The 22,367-nt window shown below is 37.8% G+C and overlaps 1 protein-coding gene across 2 annotated transcripts in view; it reads left to right on the top strand.

Moving 5' to 3' along the window:
- Positions 1-22,367, top strand: part of smash (smallish) — a 598,237-nt gene that overhangs the window by 186,327 nt on the left and 389,543 nt on the right. For both annotated transcript variants that reach the window (XM_069842563.1, XM_069842564.1), the window contains exon 2: positions 9,005-9,052. The gene's annotated coding sequence lies outside the window, so the exon portion shown is untranslated. The remainder of the gene's footprint in view (positions 1-9,004; positions 9,053-22,367) is intronic.

Genomic DNA, 22,367 nt, shown 5'->3' with positions numbered 1-22,367 from the left:
CGGAATTTCCCTAATTAATTTCATTTTAAAAATAAGTCTCTCTGTTGCAAGAAAGAAAATAAAAAACATGTTATTAAATTTTAATTGTTTATTTTACAAATGTAGGAACTAATATCAAAATTCTGTTATAGACAGTTTGTAGAGCGTGCTTTTACAAATAAATTGTAACATTGTGTTTGAATTTATCTTTAAAAATGGCTTAGATATATCGAGTTTAGTAAAATCCTGCATTGGGTACATTTTTTTTTTTCAAATCTGGCTCCCAAATAATTTATTCAAAATATTTATATTTTGTTGAGTTGCTATAGCCGTGAGCTCTCTACATACAAAAAATTAATATTTTACACCAAATAGGAAAAAAGTTTTAAAAATTACCATCCTCTCCCCTTAAGTCGTAGTTCGCCATGTCAGTATAGCAGCAGACTATAAACTAGTTTATGCTCGACCATGCCGAAATGTAGTAATTATACACCTGGTAGCAACCCTTTAATGGACCTCATTAAAGTACACCTATTCATTAAAGTTCAGGTGTTCCACCAATCAGAAAACACCATTGTAGCAATATGAAAGCGCAAATATCGATTATTCTCGGATATGCAATCGAAAGGCAACTAGCGAAACGTCACGGAGGCTGGAAATCCAATACTGTCGCAGAAGGTTATGTTCTGTTACTATAATAATTAGCGTTAATTGTAAATAATATTCAAATAAATTCACTTTGTCATCTCGTTTTTCCATGTCTAAATCAATTTCAAGGTTATATCAAGATTAATTTTTTTTTAAATTTTAGTTGGTTATTTAACGACGCTGTATCAACTACTAGGTTATTTAGCGTCGATGAGATTGGTGAAAGCGAGATGATATTTGGCGAGATGAGGCTGAGGATTCGCCATAGATTATCTTGTATTCACATTACGGCTGGGGAAAACTTCGGAAAAAAACCCAACCAGGTAATCAGCCCAAGCGGGAATCGAACCCGCGCCCGAACGCAACTTCAGACCGGCAAGCAAGCGCCTTAACCGACTGAGCCACGCCGGTGGCTATCAAGATTAATGTTTACTTTACTCTGTAGATTATATCAAGGTCAATGACATTTGTTTCTCGGAAAAAATCAATACTTTCGCTTCTGCGCACATCTCACAATTTACGAGATATTGCACAAGGTCAGTTCCGTTCCCCAGTCAGATAAGAATAACATGAATACTTCTGAATAATCTCAAGTTAGAAATATGGTCGAGCATAAAAAGTCGAATGAAACTTGCCTATAATGGTAATTTAGGGCGGAATTCATAGTCGTCACTTATAAATGAGTGAATCCTTAAGTGGTTACTTATACTCATTTCTAATTCATAGTTGTCCCTCATTCACATAATGAGTGATTACTTAAGTGATTACTTAAGTGAGCTGATTTGTACCCTTTAGTGACCACTCATTTTCAAAATGGATACTGAGAATGATTTTGAGAATTTTGTGGAGTTTGTTGAACGAAATGAGGAAAATATACGTGTCCCAAAAAGGTATATTAGAGACATGGAGAATCCTCTGGAAATGTATAGTGAACTGGAATTTAAGAAGCGATATCGTTTTCAGATCAATTCGAAGTTGCTGCTCTAGCCAAATTGATCGTTATTTATTTATTTATTTATTTACTTATTTATTTTATTTATTTATTTATTTACTTACTTACCAGTACTTACTTATTTACTTGTTTTATATATTTTTTATTTACTTACTTATTTACCCATTTACTCATTTACTTATTTACTCATTTACTCATTTATTCATTTACTCGTTTATTTGTTTATGTAATAGGGCAACGCCCCAATTACAACAGACAGTACAGATATTTGTTAAAAAAAAACATAGAATTGCATATAACAAGACAAAAGAGATAAACAGATACCAGTGTAATTACAAATTAAAAATAAAAAAAAACAAATAGATACTACCTAAATAAAAAACACAGATCTAGATATAAATTAAAAATACCAAATAAAAATCAATTAAAAAGAGTCAAGTATAGATATCATAGCCAAAAATGTAAAATGTAGCTATAATTGGCAAATTACAGAGTTAATATAACACTATGTTAATAAATTCAATATACAGTATTATATAGTAGGCCTAATAGGCTTAATTAATTTTTTTAAGAAATTCACTACTACAGAACACGTGTTCAATTAGTAGGATATCTGATTATAACTATAACCAACATGCAACTAGAATCCAACATATCATGAAACTATTGCTGTATGTAACTTATTCAGTACATTAATATTGATAACTCGTTGTTATAGCAACCCACATGTAGAGCTGCTTTCGATTAGTTCAATGAGAGTCAGCTTTTGTTATGACGTCATGTCCGGCAGCTGTAAGTGAGCGCTCATTACGTGAAAATAAGTGTTGTCTATGAATTCGGAATTGACTTAAGGGTTCCCTTATTATAAGCAAACACTAAGGCCTATTACTTAAGGGTTCACTCATTTTATAAGTGACGACTATGAATTCCACTCTAAGACTATCGTATGAAAATTATTAAACTCGCTTGCGCTCGTTTCATAAACACACTCGCGTCTTAATTACTACCTTTATAGACTCGTTGCATAATGTACTATTATTCAATTAGTAGCAACAAATGTTTTGAAATAACATTTACACAACAATAATAAAATTATGATTCTTGGTTATACCCTATAAAGGTAGGCCTAGTCACAGTCATTAGCATAGCCTACATCGCAGTAAAGGACATTTGATAGTTTAATATTATTATATCATAGCTTAGCCTTCCTAGTTATTTAGAGGCTAGGTCATAAAGTCCTAAAGACCATGGACAAAATCAACAGTAACAAGTAAAACACAAGGAAAGCAATAACAATATTACAAACACTATATTGCATATTCTAAGAGCACTGATGGAATAGTAAAATTATATTCATTTCTTTTACAGTCACTTACCGTGTTATGTTGGCATCATGGGAGAACAAACCACATCCCCCGCGTACTGGAATAACTAACATTCAGCACTGGTTTTAAAACATATTCAGTGTTAATTTATGACTCAGAGGACAAAATAATAATGATTTTCGCTCCTTAATATAACACACGCATCGATTTGCACAATTTACACTATATTTAAAAGAAGAATAACACGTTTAGCCCACATAACTTTTCCATTCAACAGTCGTGATACGTCTGTCAGTTGTTTTTGTGTCTATAATCGACAGTCCGCCGTCTTTCGAGGTCAAGGAACTTCGGAGGGAAAAGATATGTCATAGTATATCCATTGCCTAATAGTGAGAATACATTTTCAGTCTCAGAGTTCTTAACATCAAAGAGATTAAAAGCAATGAGATTTATATTATAGTAATTTTCAAAATGAATCATATGTATATGTTGTTGGATTCCCATAATGTATATGTGGGCCAGTAGCGGCCGGTAATCGAAATCCTCGGTGAGGCCAGATGCAACTAGTTTAAGTGCCTCCGATAGGAAATGTTTATTTATGATATTAATTATTGTTATATTATTAATATCATGATTACTGTATTATTATTATTATTATTATTATTATTATTATTATTATTAGCCTACTATTGATGAAAAATAATGTCACTCACCAAATAAGCTGTTATGCTGTGAGTTTCAGTGTGATGAAGCAACCCACATTATGTGTTGAAAATCCCCTCCTTTCTGTTCTTTTTATTTTTTTGCCTTGACATCTACGAACAAGGCCAACACAGAAGTTTATTTTACACCACATTACCACTTAACCATTTATGTTGCAAATACCAGGATGCAATAGAAACTCGCGTTTTAAGATTATGTGTCAGAAAAATTGTCAGCGATGTCGTAGGTATCTCGGTAGTCTCTCTCTTTATTTAAAACTTCCTTTATTTCAGTATTATTTCTTCTCGAAAAAGGACACTCTAACAATGAATTAACTACACCAGCATTATTTCTCGCATTTGTTTCTGTTTATATTTTCCCGAAATATATAACAACATTGGCCCAGATTCACTACTGTACTACGAATTACAATAGTACAACACCCTCGCTTAAGTCATAAACTGAGATATAAGGGGAGGGAATAGTGTGCGTCTCTGCCTGCCAAAGAGCTGGAATTTGTGTTATTTATGACCTATTTAGGAAGACAAGTCACCATTGCTATTCCCACCCCACTCTACCCTTGAGGCCGGCCCATGGATGTGAGGAGTGAAACCTGACCAGGCCACGAGGCCAGACGAATTGTGCCTCGGCTACAACGTTTTAAGCGCAAGCTCAAACCCCGCGAAAATACAGGAAATTCAGAAGACAGACCCGGCACGAACGATTCTGGCCTCAGGAACACATTTTACTGCAAAACAGGTCTATATACATCACAACCAGACCCGGCACGAGCGATTCTGGCCTCAGGAGTAAATTTTACTGCAAAACAGGTCTATATACATCACAAAGTTTTAAAATGCTTCTACAGCGATGCTTCATTCAAATAACTAATACATTATATAAAAACACAAAATTTGATTTCAGTTAAGCCAAGTGACTGAGGCCCGGCCTCACTTGCCTCAGTCAATCAGCCGCCACTGATGTGGGCTCTTCTTCTTTTTTAAGGCTATGTGCTACTAGAAAAAGTCGAATTTTGACAAATGTTATTTTTTTTATTTTCGAGCTAAAAAATGTACGATTTCATGAAAGTTTAACTCAATATTTTAATTATAAGTAGGCATATACTTTTATATAATTGGTATAAGTTGTGTTAGGCTAATGTATGAGTTAGGGGAAAAGGAACTGGCCACCCTATCCCATCATCTCCTGGCTTAGTTGCCTCATAAGTGGTGCCATGTTGGCATGACTTGTGACCTGTCTTCGGACAGTTGACTAAACAACAACGATGTACGAGTTATGTGTAACCAAATCTTTAAATTTAATTGCCTAAAGAAAGAATTTCTACATTTTCAACCACAAGTAGATATTGATTTTATTTCTCAGCGGTTAAAACTAGAGTGATGAAACTTGGCATACTTATTCATTAATATCTCTGTTGTGAGATGGAACATTTGAATGTCTGTATTCAGCATTGTTTTATTGCTAGAGAATTAGTTATACGTAAGGTTTTTTATTATTATTTTATTAATGTTTAAGCATTGAAGAAATTATTTTTTTTAAAATGAACAAATTTTACTGTAGGACATTACTAATGCTTCATTACACAATATTACGTGTTACCTTTAAGAACAAATTAGATAAAAATATTTTTTTTTTAAGAAATAGGATTTTTACCAAGAAAATAATTTACTTTTTTTTTAAGTGTTTAGGAGAAAAGATTGACATTAACAATGTGTGATTATGATACTGATATGCATATTCAGTAAAAATTTCAACCAACTCAAAAATTGTGGATTTTAGAAATTTAAGTAGCGCATTGCTTTAAGAAAAGTAAGCTACCCATTGCAAAACAATTAAAAAATGAAAACGATTTGTGTAAGTAATAATATTTGTGAAGTGTGTCGCATGCAATAAATGGCGGCTGTAAGTGGGCATAATAAATGAAACTACAAATAGAGATAGCAATCGTGTATACTCAGAACTTTCTACAACGACGAAATAAACTTCTACGATTAAAACAAATAAAATATTTTATTATATTAGAAATGAAATACAATAAAATGTAATTTACTTACTTATTTACTTACAAATGGCTCATGCCGCCCTCTCATAAGCCCGCCATCGGTCCCTATCCTGAGCAAGATTAATCCAGTCCCTACCATCATACCCCACATCCCTCAAATCCATTTTAATATTATCCTCCCATCTACGTCTAGCCCTCCCGAAAGGTCTTTTCCCCTCAGGTCTTCCAACTAACACTCTATATGCATTTCTAGATTCACCCATACATGCTACATGCCCTGCCCATTTCAAACGTCTGGATTTAATGTTCCTAATTATGTTAGGTGAATAAAGGCTGGTTCACAATAAACCGGGAACGGAAACTACAACGAGAACGTGAACGGAAATATTGTTAAAATAAATATACAGTATTTAAATGTGAGCATTCACAATTAACTTCCACGTTCTCGTCCCCGGCTTCCGGCAAGCTTCTCGTTAATTGTGAATGCTCACATTTAAATACATTTATTTTAACAATATTTCCGTTCTAGTTTCCGTTCCCGGTTTATTGTGAACCACCCTTTATACAATACGTGCAGTTCTGCGTTGTGTAACTGTGTCCATTATTCTATAACTTCATTCCTCTAAGTCCCAAATATTTTCCTAAGCTAGTCGGCTTGGCGGAGTTGGTATAGTGCTGGCCTTCTATGTCCGATGTTGCGGGTTCGATCCCGGGCCAGGTCGATATTATTTAACTGTGCTTAAATGCGCTAGACTCATGCGAGTAGATTTACTGGCATGTAAAAGAACTCCTGCGGGACAAAATTCCGGCACACCGGCGACGTTGATATAACCTCGGCAGTTGCGAGCGTCGTTAAATAAAACATAACATTTTTTCCTTAGGCTCCTTATTCTCCAACATTCTTAGCCTCTGTTTCTCTCTCAAAGTGAGAGTCCAAGTTTCACAACCATATAGAATAACCGGTAATATTACTGTATCATAAATGCTAACTTTCAGCTTTTTCGAGAGCAGACTGAATGATAAAAGCTTCTCAACCGAATAACAGCAGGCATTTCCCATATTTATTCTCCGTTTAATTTCCTCTTGAGTGTCATTTATATCTGTTACTGTTGCTCCAAAGTACCTTTTCAAAGAATAGATGTCCAGTTTTTATTTTTCCATTTCGTACTATATTCTGGTCACGAGACATACCGGTAATCATACTTCCAAACCTATCTCCTCAGTAGAATTCCCCTGTTTTCTGTAATCGTTTTTATGGATTTTCTCCTAAAATAATAATAATAATAATAATAATAATAATAATAATAATAATAATAATAATAATAATAATATGGGCAGGGCATGTAGCACGTATGGGCGAATCCAGAAATGTATAATGTGTTAGTTGGGAGACTGGATGGGAAAAAAGACTTTTGGGGAAGCGGAGACGTAGATGCTTACTTACTTACTTACAAATGGCTTTTAAGGAACCCGAAGGTTCATTGCCGCCCTCACATAAGCCCGCCAGCGGTCCCTATCCTGTGCAAGATTAATCCAGTCTCTATCATCATATCCCACCTCCCTCAAATCCATTTTAATATTATCCTCCCATCTACGTCTCGGCCTTCCTAAAGGTCTTTTTCCCTCCGGTCTCCCAACTAACACTCTATATGCATTTCTGGATTCGCCCATACGTGCTACATGCCCTGCCCATCTCAAACGTCTGGATTTAATGTTCCTAATTATGTCAGGTGAAGAATACAATGCGTGCAGTTCTGTGTTGTGTAACTTTCTCCATTCTCCTGTAACTTCATCCCGCTTAGCCCCAAATATTTTCCTAAGCACCTTATTCTCAAACACCCTGAACCTATGTTCCTCTCTCAGAGTGAGAGTCCAAGTTTCACAACCATACAGAACAACCGGTAATATAACTGTTTTATAAATTCTAACTTTCAGATTTTTGGACAGCAGACTGGATGATAAGAGCTTCTCAACCGAATAATAACACGCATTTCCCATATTTATTCTGCGTTTGATTTCCTCCCGAGTGTCATTTATATTTGTTACTGTTGCTCCAAGATATTTGAATTTTTCCACCTCTTCGAAGGATAAATCTCCAATTTTTATATTTCCATTTCGTACAATATTCTCGTCACGAGACATAATCATATACTTTGTCTTTTCGGGATTTACTTCCAAACCGATCGCTCTAAGGAGACGTAGATGGGAGAATAATATTAAAATGGATTTGAGAGGAGATGGGATATGATGATAGAGACTGGATTAGTCTTGCACAGGATAGGGGTCGATGGTGGGCTTATGTGAGGGCGGCAATAAACCTGCAGGTTCCTTAAAAGCCATTTGTAAGTAAGTAGGTAAGTAATAATAATAATAATAATAATAATAATAATAATAATAATAATAATACAGGTAAAAGGTAAAGGTATCCCCGTAACATGCCATGAAGGCACTTGGGGGGCATGGAGGTAGAGCCCCATGCTTTCCATGACCTCGGCACTAGAATGAGGTGGTGTGGTCGGCACCACGCTCTGACCACCTTTTACCCCCGGGAAAGATCCGGTACTCAATTTTATAGAAGGCTCAGTGAACCTTGGGGCCGTTCTGAAAGTTTGGCAACGAGAAAAAAATCCTGTCACCACCTGGGATCGAACCCCGGACCTTCCAGTCCGTAGCCAGCTGCTCTACCAACTGAGCTACCAGGCCGCCATAATAATAATAATAATAATATGGGCAGGGCATGTAGCACGTATGGGCGAATCCAGAAATGCATAGTGTGTTAGTTGGGAGACTGGATGGGAAAAAAGACTTTTGGGGAAGCGGAGACGTAGATGGGAGGATAATATTAAAATGGATTTGAGAGGAGGTGGGATATGATGATAGAGACTGGATTAGTCTTGCACAGGATAGGGGTCGATGGTGGGCTTATGTGAGGGCGGCAATAAACCTGCAGGTTCCTTAAAAGCCATTTGTAAGTAAGTAGGTAAGTAATAATAATAATAATAATAATAATAATAATAATAATAATAATAAAGGTAAAAGGTAAAGGTATCCCCGTAACATGCCATGAAGGCACTTGGGGGGGCATGGAGGTAGAGCCCCATGCTTTCCATGACCTCGGCACTAGAATGAGGTGGTGTGGTCGGCACCACGCTCTGACCACCTTTTACCCCCGGGATAGACCCGGTACTCAATTTTATAGAAGGCTGAGTGAACCTTGGGGCCGTTCTGAAAGTTTGGCAACGAGAAAAAAATCCTGTCACCACCTGGGATCGAACCCCGGACCTTCCAGTCCGTGGCCAGCTGCTCTACCAACTGAGCTACCCGGCCGCCATAATAATAATAAAAATAATAATAATGTTTTCTCTTTATTTCCAGGTAGATGTCTGGCGACCTCACACACAATAAGGCTGACATCCAGACTACGTAAGTTGTACAATTTCTTGGCACGCACGTACATACTGATGTTCAACTGTTATTAACATTTTGGCTATGCTGGTCCAAGATGATTTACTGATTTAGAAGAGTCCACGTTTTAACCGATCGTTGGACGCGACTAATGGACGATCATCATTGTTGGAATGGAGAGCTGGTCCCGGCGCCCGGTTTCTTTGCAACCTGCAACATTTCGTAACGCTCTGGGCTACGTACCCGCAAATATTTAGCTTGGCCATGATGCACCTACTCATTATCGCTGAAATAGATTCAGCACAGCGTCCACTCCGATAGGTGTTGCCAGGTTGAGGTACAAATCTGTATCATAAACACTAACCTAACTGAAATCCTCTCTCATCCTTTTCGTATGTAGTGTCTCAGCGACAAGGGATTTAGATAGTGTCGGTAGATATTGATATAGTACATTACGATACAAGTGTTGTAAATGCATTATTACACAACCGAGGAAAAGCTTAAAAAAACGAGTGAAGTCGAGTTTTTTCTGTTTCCGAGTTTCTCTTAAAGCACTTGCATCCCGGGTTCGATTCCCGGTCGGGGCAAGTTACCTGGTTGAGGTTTTTTCCGGGGTTTTCCCTCAACCCAATATGAGCAAATGCTGGATAACTTTCGGTGCTGGAGCCCGGACTCATTTCACCGTCATTATCACCTTTATCTCATTCAGACGGTAAATAACCTAAGATGTTGATAAAGCGTCGTAAAATAACCTACTAAAAAATGCACTTACATATTTGTATTGCATACTGTTTGTTTTTTTGAATGGTCATTAAAATTAATTAAAATATTAAATATCAGTTAGTCCTCTGCTGTGGAATAATGGTTAGCACGTCTGACCGTGAAACGAGCGGGCCCGGGTTCAAATCCTGTTTGGGACAAGTTACCTGGTTGAGGTTTTTTTAATTTTTACATTTTAGATCCATTTTATTTTTTTTATTATGATTCTGCTAGTGAAAAAAAAACTAGTGTACCAACCATAATTTAATTGTACTGATTACATATCTGTAGTCCTTTTTTCTATCACGTCACAATTTTAAAATAACATTTTTAATTTTTAATTATGATGTGTGACACTATGTTCAGGTCAAAACTGAGTGCTCTTGAACTCGAAGCTTGGGACACATTTGTACTAGTATCAACTAGGTTTTTAGGAAATTATCGAGCTGATAATTATGCTGAGCTAGTATATAACATGCTTAAGAGCATTTCATAATCTAGGTTGTCGCATGGCTTTAAAAATGCACTTTCTTCATTCACACCTTGACTTTTTTTCATTAAATCTCGGCGATGTAAGTGACGAACATGGTGAGAGTTCCGTCAGGACGTATCAACGACGGAATCCAGGTACCAGGGTCAATACGGTCCGAGCATGATGGATGATTTCTGCTTGTCCCTACAACTATCAACCACATGACAACATAAGCGGAAAAACAAAGGTCTCAAGCACTTTTAACAGAGTTTTTAGTGCTTACTACATATTGCAAGTGTATACATCTATATAATTTGAACTGGTAATGGAAATTACGGGAAAATGGCTGCACGGATTTTAATAAATGACCCCTCATTTTGAAGCTTAGATCTCGAAGTTTTTCAGAAAAATAGTAACTTTCAGTGAAGCGTTAGTTTTCCTACATAATTTTCATATTTTCCGAAATCCATCTTTCGTCAGTTTTGAGAACTAATTGCAACATTTCAGAATAAAACAAAACACACACTAGCCTACAATAAACAATAGGCCATTACACGAAGTAATTTACAATTCATTTTAATATATCAATATGCCTGGTAAATTATTAATAAGTATTTAATGAATTTCAATCTTAAGGCATATAAACTTGCAAATGTTTATTTGCTATTTAATAACAATATATGAACGTTTTCGCCGTTTAGGGCATCTTCAGATACAACAAAACATGTTATCTGGACCTATAATAGTATATTATGCAAATAACAAGGAAAATAGAGAACAATATATGTGATACATGAAATTCATGAGCTTTATGTAGATATAACATGATACAGGATGAATATTGAGATAATCTTTGAATTTGAACTTAGACTGGACGAATGTTTTATTTTATACATATAGCTCATGTTACAATTAATATACAATGTTTAAAATTTGTCAATGATGTTATTTTTAAAATTTACAATGATGATAATAAAATATTTAAAGTAATCATGGCTGAAAGTTGTCGTAAGTTACAAGAAACGAACGGCGAAAACGTTCATATATTGTTATTAAATAGCAAATAAACATTTGCAAGTTTATATGCCTTAAGATTGAAATTCATTAAATAATTATTAATATTACACGAAGGCCATAATCTGCAGGATTGCTGACATATTTAGAGCTCAAATTCAATTGGTTATTAAACACTTCAAGGCTTGCTAAAAATAATTTACAGGTCTGATTCTGCAGTGTGTAATTTTCTGAGTACAGTTGTGTATTGGATATTAAAATCTACAAAAATGGAGATTGTTTGATGATATTATTACCATTAGAAATTAAATATTATTATAATTAATGCCATGATGCGACTATTTTTCATTAATTATGTAGTACGTATTAATGCTATATTGATGATATGAAAGTGAAACTTTTGGGGTTCTATAAGTAGATGTAGGATGAAATTAGACCATTTCTATAATTTACTAAATGGCGGCTATGTAGTATGTAATACAAAACTTACGTAAGATAATAATATTGTTATTAAAAATGAAATATTTTTATAGTTATTAATCAAGTGGGGTTGAGCCTTTTTCATATACTTAATGGCGCTGTGGTGTACATATTTATATGCGCCATTCTTTTCAGTATTGGCTCGAGAGAGCGCAAAAATTACAGTTCCTAAGGAAAAACCAAAAGATATTACTTACTGATAAAATAAGAGACCTAGAAAATTTTGTAGTCTCCCGATCATTTCAGCAAGATCTCTTAGTAGGATGAAATGATTTTACCCTCTACATTTCAAGCTCTCCATGCTCCAGATATACCAAGATTCTATGTTTATTGTTCGAAAGCATTGCTAACCTGACATTTTTTTTAACATTCGCGCACAATTCACAATGATCTAAATTAGCTATTATTTAGTCCTACATGAAAAACCCGGTGATCGTTCTGACATTATTACTTGTGTTTTCGCGTTGAAACTCAAAACCTGAAGGTGGATAGATTCAAGAAAAAGTTTTTGGCATAAAAAAACATTCATTATTATGGAAGAATATAACTTTCAAAATATCTGGTATTCTTTATTGAAAATACATCTGAAAAATTTTTATTTGAACGTCTAATTTACTTAGTTTGCTGCACAAGCCACTAGACTTCGTATAAATGTATTTAAAATAAGATAATATAACAATTTGCAAAGAATATATAAACTAAGTTCAATTTATATCTCTGACTTTACGGCACAGGTATACTGGGTGTTCATTTCAAAGTGTGTCATGACGTCACTGTTGTTGGGTCACCGATTTGAAGCGAGTTTCAGCTTATATGTTAGAGAAGTTGCCTATTATTTAAGGCGTTCTTCAATCTGAACTTGAGAACGTGTACGGTATAACTTGAACGTCGTAGCAACAGATGGCGGTCTGTACGGTCTGTGTGCTACCATAACCTCTTTCGAACTGTGTTTTGCGCCGGCAAGTCGTACGCAGGGTATTTGTTATCATCGGTTGCGTACGGTAACATTCCACAACACAAATCAAATGCTCAGTGTCCATGTTGACCGTCGAAGTTAATGTCAACAAATACGTAAGTAATCGTCTTAACCCTCTCCCCATATCCCGACAGTACGTATTTCCAAACAGTTCACATTCCTGCCACTACCGGCGTTACCGTACGTATCGGTACGTACTCTTCAGAATGAACGCCATACTTGCTAGGCAGCTTTTCTGCGGAAGTGTAGGAAGATTGAATTCTCTAGGCTCATCGGCTAGCCACATGACGGCATACAGCGAGCCATGACACATTTTGAACTGAACACCCAGTATAATGAATAGTAAGATTGAGAGTTAATGTTACAGTCCCATAACTAAAAAACCTGACGTGCTATGATAAATCTGATTATAGATGTGGAATCAGCGCATCAATTTCAGTATAAAACACTTGAAATTTCCTCAGTAGCAGACAAAAAGTTTCTTTTTGTAGGCCAGTGTATTCACGTGGGCTTAATTACCCTAGTGGGAGTACGGAGGGCGTCGAGATGATGTGTGGTTTCAGGGGTCGACAATATCTGACGAGCGCTGACAAAGGACAAACACCAGTACCCCAGGAGACCACGTCTCTCGAGTATCGGAAGGTCAGGAGTTCGTGTCCTATTTCGGCGGGGAGTGACTCAGTCGCTCTGGGCAGCCCTCGCTTCTTAATTAGGCCCGCGTCGCGCCGTCAGGCCTTGGGCGCCGCGCATAGCATCACGGGTATTTTTAGGGCGGCACTGTCGGATTAATCGCGAGGCAACGCTTGTGCTGGGAGCGCGTGTGAACGCACCGGCACTGCACGCACTCTGGCGAGGAACAAGCTCTGCTCCGACCGAGTTGTGCTCGGTGGTGTAGTGGTCACGCCTTCAAACCCGGCCTAGAGCTGTGAGATATAGTGATCCGTAACGTGGCATATCTCGCAAGAAAAGGGAGGACACCGGCGTAGCTTCGGAGTCACGACTGGACTCGGCATGGACCGATTACCTGGTTGGGCTTTGACACAGCACTACCTAAGTCTTTTTCATTACAAGATCTCGGGGGGTGGGGGGGTACTCGAGAATTGATCGTTATAAATGCATACCTCTGCGGTACTTCGGATTGTCACGCAGGCGTTCCGGGTTCGATTCCCGGTCAGGTCTGGGATTCCATAGTGATACTTGTGGCTGACAAGGTCGCAACCAAGATAATATAATAATAATAATAATAATAATAATAATAATAATAATAATAATAATAATAATAATAATAGTAGTAGTAGTAGTAGTAGTAGTAGTTGTAGTAGTAGTAGCCATCGGCGTGGGTCAGTCGGTTAAGGGGTTTGCCTGCAGATCTGAAGTTGCACTAGGGCGCGGGTTCGATCCCCCCTTGGGCTGATTACCTGGTTGGGTTTTTTCCGAGGTTTTCCCCAACCGTAAGGTGAATGCCAGGTAATCTATGGCGAATGCTCGGCCTCATCTCTCCAAATATCATTTCGCTATCACCAGTATCCTCGACGCTAAATAACCTCGTAGTTGATACATTGTCGTTAAATAACCAAATAAAATAAATAGTAATAACAATACATACATTACTTACTAACGACTTTTAAAGAAACCGCAGGTTCATTGCCGCCCTCACATACGCCCGCCATCGGTCCCTATCCTGTGGAAGATTAATCCACTCTCTATCATCATATCTCACCTCCTTCAAATCCATTTTAATATTATCCTCCCATCTACGTGTCGGCCTCCCCAAAGGTCAATAATAATAATAATAATAATAATAATAATGATAATAATAATAACAACAATAATCCCTAATCATATAAGAACAGCTTGAGTTCTTTATAGCTAACAGGGTCCCCCATGTGGGGTACACCATTCAAATGGTGGGGGGGGGGCCGGGCGACAGAGAGTCCCGGCCCGTTTCTTAACTATTTTTTGGGGGGAAGAGGAAGACACAAAACATTCACAATTGTTTTAACAAAATAAGAATTCTGTTAAACCACATTATTACTGAAATAGTGATTATGTGTACAACAGGTTTTAAGTAGTATGCTAATGTACTATTGAAGGGATGGGCCCATTTCCTTTATGAGGACGTTGTAATAAAATTTTCTTAACCTGTTATATGGGAAATGCGTGTTATTATTCGGTTGAGAAGCTTTTATCATCCAGTCTGCTGTCAAAAAATCTGAAAGTTAGAATTTATAAAACAGTTATATTACCGGTTTTTCTATATGGTTGTGAAACTTGGACTCTCACTCTGAGAGAGGAACATAGGTTAAGGGTGTTTGAGAATAAGGTGCTTAGGAAAATATTTGGGGCTAAGCGGGATGAAGTTACAGGAGAATGGAGAAAGTTACACAACACAGAACTGCACGCATTGTATTCTTCACCTGACATAATTAGGAACATTAAATCCAGACGTTTGAGATGGGCAGGGCATGTAGCACGTATGGGCGAATCAAGAAATGCATATAGAGTGTTAGTTGGGAGACCGGAGGGAAAAAGACCTTTGGGGAGGCCGAGACGTAGATGGGAAGATAATATTAAAATGGATTTGAGGGAGGTGGGATATGATGATAGAGACTGGATTAATCTTGCACAGGATAGGGACCGATGGCGGGCTTATGTGAGGGCGGCAATGAACCTTCGGGTTCCTTAAAAGCCATTTGTAAGTAAGTATGTTATCTTAGTACTGTATTTAATTTGTTTAACTAATGGCGGGTATTTGACTGTTCTTCATTCACCCATACGATGCCAGTTGTGTACACCAATTTACCGATAAAGTCGTTACCCTGGTTACGCCATACGAGGCTTGTCTACGCTACGCCAGCGATGAGATGAGATGTGGGGATTTCTTGAAATGTCACAGATGCAGCGGGGTCCCTAGAGAAAACTCCTGTGTTACCTGGTCTATGGGCTTGCCCAACACAAGTTATAAATCGGGGGTACACCGGAGATCGAACCCGGGTCCACAGGATTAAGAAATTATTATTATTGCTGCTGCTAGTATTATTATTAATAATGCTGCTGCTGCTGCTGCTGCTGCTGCTGCTGCTGCTGCTGCTACTGCTACTGCTACTGCTACTGCTACTGCTACTACTACTACTACTACTACTATTATTATTATTATTATTATTATTATTATTATTATTATTATTTACTCAATGGGTCCAAATCTTAGTTTCTCCTATACACATACCATTCTAGATTGCTCTTTGGTTATAAAATTCTCCGAAGAATTCTAGTGAACGATAGTAGGCTATATGGCAGGCTTGTACAGGGACATCATTTTATTTTTACTAACATTTCTGATATTAACCTGGCTATACCTTTGGATCAACGGTTGCTACTCCCTTCCACGACTGGAGTTCGATGGCGTAAAATACAAACAAATCACTTTACTAGGTATAGGAAGGAAGAAAAGTAGTTCATCCATTTACGTAAAGCATGAAATATCACGCTTTTGAGTTTGATAATTTTCATTAGGTTTTTGTTTAATCAGAATAGAGTACAGTATTAACAATGAGTGTTTTTACTCACGAACTGAGCTGTCCATGCGGACGTATTCATTATGCAGTGTATATTATACTGTCTACAGCACATTAGCGTACACTATAGAGAATGAAGTTAAATTGAAAAATAATCATAATATGGGTATTTAAACACATTTTTGAAAATGGTGGCGGTTCATTTCGATACAGGCTTCAGTTCTAATGTGTGTAATTCCAATTACCAGTTTCGTCCTTCGTACTAGTAACTCATGTTGAAATAATTCTGTACCTACTCTATAAAAGAGTACCTTACGTACTGTAAATTCAATCTTCACTTCCGCTCGATCCGAAAAGATAAAATTACTCAGACATGCTATCTACTGTCCGTCCAAGTGGTTATGTCGCAGGATCGTAGAAAGGAGGGAAATCACGTGACAGTTAATTACTTAACGAGGCCCTTTTATTTTTAAGTTATTTTAAACAGTTTTATGGGTATAATATTACGTAGATATCCAATTCCTAACAGAAATTAATGTTCTCAGAAAAGAGCTGAGACAGCCCAGCCACTAGCCTTTAGACAGAGGCGAATAGAAGCTGGTGGGGGAAACCGGAATGCGACATAGGCAAATGGACGACAGTACCTGTGCGAAAATGATGCAATATTGAAAGCTCTTTCGTCATTGGAAAACGCGAACATATTTTTGGAACGTACTGTGACGGTAAGGCTACTATGACTGTATATGCGGTCTTGGATTAGTGTGGAGAACGGTTGAACTTCATTAGTAGAAGGGGTGGGAGTGAAGTACATTGAAAAACTCAGGTACAATAAAAATTGAAGTAAAAATAAAATGATGTCCCTGTATGTATGGTCTAAGTGCACTCGAGGATCCCTCCACCTCGGCCTAAAACGAGTTGTTAGTTTACTAATGGGGCGAAAGTTCATCGTCACGAGAGGCGGAAGGTACCAACCAACTTGGAACAGTCTTGTTCCCCAGACGTATTTACAGCATGGAAGTAGTCCAATGCGGCGACAGGCAGCGCTGTACCCACTGTCCACAAGCAGGGGCATCGCCCACATAAAATTAATTTAATGGATTGTGAACGTCCCCCCACATGATCGTAACACAGCTCTGCTCGCCGACGGCTTTATCTGCATTTGCTGCAGGAACCTCGTCGTCTATAAATGATCTCTTTTGTGTAAAAAGTCAGAACTCTATGTAGTGGCTGTTATCAGATGGCCGTCAAGGACGCTGTTGCAACATACATCTCTAGCAAAAATAGATTAAGATAAGGTTGAAGAATTAGAGTATAATTGCTGCGAACATGGGCAATTCAAGTATCTGCTGCTTATATCGAATGTAATTACACTCCATGCTCTACTATTCAGCGATTATTTCTTTCTTATTTTTCATTTAATATTTATTTTAATTTCTCATTACACGAACAGTCTTACTAATAAACCGTGTATAGTTTTTATATCAGACTTATCCAGAGTTGAGACAGAAAACGTTACTAATAAACCGTGAATAAGCTATGGACGTATAAACAGGCTGTAACTATACAATGGGAATTGCTTTGCAGTAGTTATATACACGAAACCCCTTGTTTAAACGTTGTATATAGCGAAAAAAATGGCCGCCCCTCTAACAGCTGATCGTATCGACTGTCATTTTATGATGATGGTTACATTGTAACCACAGAAGAACAAACCAAAGATCATAGAATTATTAGAATAATATTGCTGTAGCTTGTACTCTTTGACCAAAATGTAGTGTGGTAATCGATTAGAGCCAGTTATACTTCGATATTTAAAACGCCACACTACAGCGCTCTGCCGGATGCAATAGAGAACCTCAGATATTCTATTACCTTTCGTAATGAAGTAATGACGAAACTATGACGTATCTGTGTAACAGTTATACTGTTATACACGACGTATGTAGTGATTATTGGTAAGGAATTTACACACGACTTATAAACGAGCTACTCATTGTATAAGTATAAGACAGTTAAACGTCTGTATATAGAGTTTTTATTAGTAAGACCGGAAGTAATACAGAATGAGCCGTAAGTGATGTCATTAATTTCAGGGTGTTACACTGTGAAATATCTAAAAAAAAAAGTTTAATACTTCCTACTACTTGTACTTCCATTGCTTCCTTTCGAGATAAAAATTGTTTTATATGAAATATTTCATAGCGTATTTTGGGAAAGCCATTGATTTAATTCCCAATATGCTCAGACAGTTCAAGAGAGCAGTGTATTATGATATTCAGAGACCGGAACTTTGGCAGAATGTCTTTTTAAATGTGTTAAATCTATCTTCATTTTGAAAGTAAATCTGTACGAATTAGGCTGGCCGTCCACTGGAACCGAATTCGGCGGAATAACAACTCGGCCGTTTACGGTCGTACACGGCCGAATGATCCCACAACAAGAGAATGCATTGGCGCGCGTCCATTACACTCGCCCTATTCGGCCGTTTGCGACCGAAGACGGCCGAATGGCGATTGGATCCAATTCAGATGGGATTTTCCGGTCTCATTCGGCCGAACAGAGCAACACGTGGTCACTGTTTCCATAAATTTCACCATAAACGCCGAAAAATTAATTAGTTCTTGAATAATTTCGAGGGAAAAATTGTTCCGGAGCCGGGTATCGAACCCGGGACCTTTGGTTTAACGTACCAACGCTCTACCCTCGAAATTATTCAAATAAACTTTACAGGGAGTTATACCTGAAATCTTGATTTGCATAATACACGTCACTGTTCGTTAACAGAAAACCACAATTTAAGTCACACGGAGTTAGTGTGCACTCGAAATTGGTTGCTTGACGGTTGTCAGCCCACTTTGAGGTCTGTGGATATAGAGGGAAGAATTGGATCGGTGTCGGTTAGAGTTCCCGGGTAGCTCAGTGGTAGAGCGTTGGTATGTTAAACCAAAGGTCCCGGGTTCGATACGCGGCTCCGGAACAATTTTTCCCTCGAAATTATTCAAATCAACTTTACAGGGAGTTATACCTGAAATCTTGATTTGCATAATACACGTCACTGTTCGTTAACAGAAAACCACAATTTAAGTCACACGGAGTTAGTGTGCACTCGAAGTTGGTTGCTTGACGGTTGTCAGCCCACTTTGAGGTCTGTGGATATAGAGGGAAGAATTGGATCGGTGTCGGTTAGCTCAGTGGTAGAGCGTTGGTACGTTAAACCAAAGGTCCCGGGTTCGATACCCGGCTCCGGAACAATTTTTCCCTCGAAATTATTCAAATCAACTTTACAGGGAGTTATACCTGAAATCTTGATTTGCATAATTAGTTCTTGTATTTTTTTTTCATTAAACAAGTGAACTAAAACTTTTAAGGCTTAACAAATTATTATTATTCATGTACTACTTACTTTAATATCACTGACAAACGTTTCTCAGGTGGTACAACTTCTTTGAAATTTGACCATTTTGATATTGATGACGAATTACATTTAAATATATATTGAAATGTATCAATATTCATGCGATAGTAATCGAAAAACTTAGCACTATCTTCTAGAAGTTTATTGTGTAGGTGTAGATGATGAAACTTACCCATGGAGATAGTTACACAAAACAGAACTGCACGCTGTATTCCTTACCTGACATAATTAGGAACATTAAATCCAGACGTTTGAGATGGGCAGGGCATGTACCACGTATGGGCGAATCCAGAAATGGATATAGAGTGTTAGTTGGGAGGCCGGAGGGAAAAAGACCTTTAGGGAGGCCGAGACGTAAATAGGAGAATAATACGAGTATTAAAGGATTTGAGGGAGGTGGGATATGATGATAGAGACTGGATTAATCTTGCACAGGATAGAGACCGATGGCGGGCTTATGTGATAGCGACAATGAACCTGTGGATCCCTTAAAAGCCATTTGTATATATGTATGTACTTTTTTAGTTGGTTATTTAACGACGCTGTATCAACTACGAGGTTATTTAGCGTCGATGAGATTGGTGATAGCGAGATGATATTTGGCGAGATAAGCCGAGGTTTCGCCATAGATTACCTGGCATTCAACTTACGGTTGGGGAAAATCTCGCAAAAAGCCCAACCAGGTAATCAGATTAAGCGAGGATCGAACCCGCGCCCGAGCGCAACTTCAGACCGGCAGGCAAGCGCCTTAACCGACTGAGCCACACCGGTGTATGTATGTATGTACAGTAGCGTGCAAATTAATCCGAACAACGTAATTACTTATGCAAAAACACGCAAACGGGATTAAAAAAAAAGGATCTAAGACATACCTCGAGTAATCTGTGTGGCCTCCCTTGTTCCTAATAACAGCTCTGAGACGATTTGGCATGGATTCCACTAATTTCCCACAAATATTCTTCATTTCTTCATCGCGAAACCATACACCAATGAGGGCAGAAATCATCTTCTCTTTTGTAGAACAATCCATTTTTTGCATGCTTCTTTTGCAAATTGACCACAAGTTCTCAATGGGGTTGATGTCGGGTGAGTTGCCTGGCCAGAGGAGTACCTGAATATTCTTCTTGTTGAAGAATTCTGTAGTTTTTCGAGACGCATGGCATGGTGCCAGGTCTTGTTGGAACACACCTCTGCCATCCGGAAATGATTTTTGCAGCTGGGGTACGATTCTGGTTTCCAATAAGTGAATATATTTGTCAGAATTCATAATTCCCTTGATAGGTATTAACGCTCCAGGCCCTTCATGTGTAAAACAACCCCAAAACATTACTTTAGGGGGGTATTTGGGTGCTTGTTAGAGATGAGCTGCTTTTACTTTTTCGGATCCTTTCCGTACGTAAGAAACACGGTGGCCGTGGACCTCGAAATGAGACTCATCGGAAAAACGTATATTCTTCCAGTCATTCACTGTCCAGTGTTAATGTAATTTTGCCCACATTAAGCGTTTTTTGCACATAACAGGGGTTAGCAGTTGCTTCTTAATAGGCTTACGAGCCCTTCGTCCAGCTTCCAAAAGCCTACGCCGCACTGTTGTGACGTGAATATTCGCCCCAGTGGTAGCCACTAACTCGCGGGTTAAGTCGACAGCAGTTAGTCTAGGATTTAATTTACTTTTCCTGACAATTAAACGATCATCTGCAGGTGAAGTCTTCCTTTTCCGGCCACAGTCTCCTTTTTTCTGGGGTGTGATGGATCCAGTCTCCCTGTATCGTTTTATGACCGAATTAACAGTAGCCTAACCGATGTGACATTCTGCAGCAATTTGCCTCTATGTCATAGAAGAATGCTCTGCTAATGTTATAATTTTAGACCGTTTTCGTGGAGCTGTATCCATTTTGTGAAGATGACAGAATGTACACAGGATTGCAGTATTAAGTCTTCAACACAACTGAAATGCTTATAAGTACAAAATGACAGGCAAAATGTCACGTATTATAAAAAATAATAACGACAGACCTTCAACAATGGTATTACACGTACTACAGATGTCAGTTAAAGCGGTATGAGCAGCTGTGAGGCCAACAATGACAGAAAATGTAAAAATATGTCGTGTTCGGATTAATTTGCACGCTACTGTATGTATGTAGCACCACGAGGACATACAACTGGTAATTGACGGCCGAAGTGTCGGCTCCAGTGGACGATCGATCGGCTCTTTTGCCGGTCGTCCGGTATTCGGCCGTATACGGCCTAACAAATATCCGTCCGTTCACGGTGCCAGTGGACGGCTAGGCTTATGCCTTTGTGATTGAAACGTCACAGTTTTATGTTGCCGTTTTCTGTTTTTTTTAATATAAATGCCTAATTTATAAAATAAATGTTTTTTTTTTCTTTACTCGATTATTTATCTATTATTCATTCATTTATTATTAAAAATTGCCTACAGATATACAGTATTTTAATTTATTTCTATAACCGCTACAATGAAAGTGACTTCACCGAATGTATATTATTGTCTTTCAGTCAGTTCATATTCTCTTTGCAACAATGAGTGCTGCCGTGCAAAAATGTATAACAGTAAGCGTTTTAATTATCGCTTGTGTTTATTTGACAAGGCAACAATGAGTGCGGGTCTAACGTTATTTTTCTTTCAGTTTTCATTGCGACGTTGTTGTAGCTAGCTAAATATTTCATATCGCAAC

Source organism: Periplaneta americana, chromosome 12 (assembly GCF_040183065.1).
Source record: "Periplaneta americana isolate PAMFEO1 chromosome 12, P.americana_PAMFEO1_priV1, whole genome shotgun sequence".
NCBI classification, from domain to species: domain Eukaryota; kingdom Metazoa; phylum Arthropoda; class Insecta; order Blattodea; family Blattidae; genus Periplaneta; species Periplaneta americana.
Note: the sequence above shows the minus strand (reverse complement) of the source record. Positions and strands in the feature narration are given on the sequence as shown.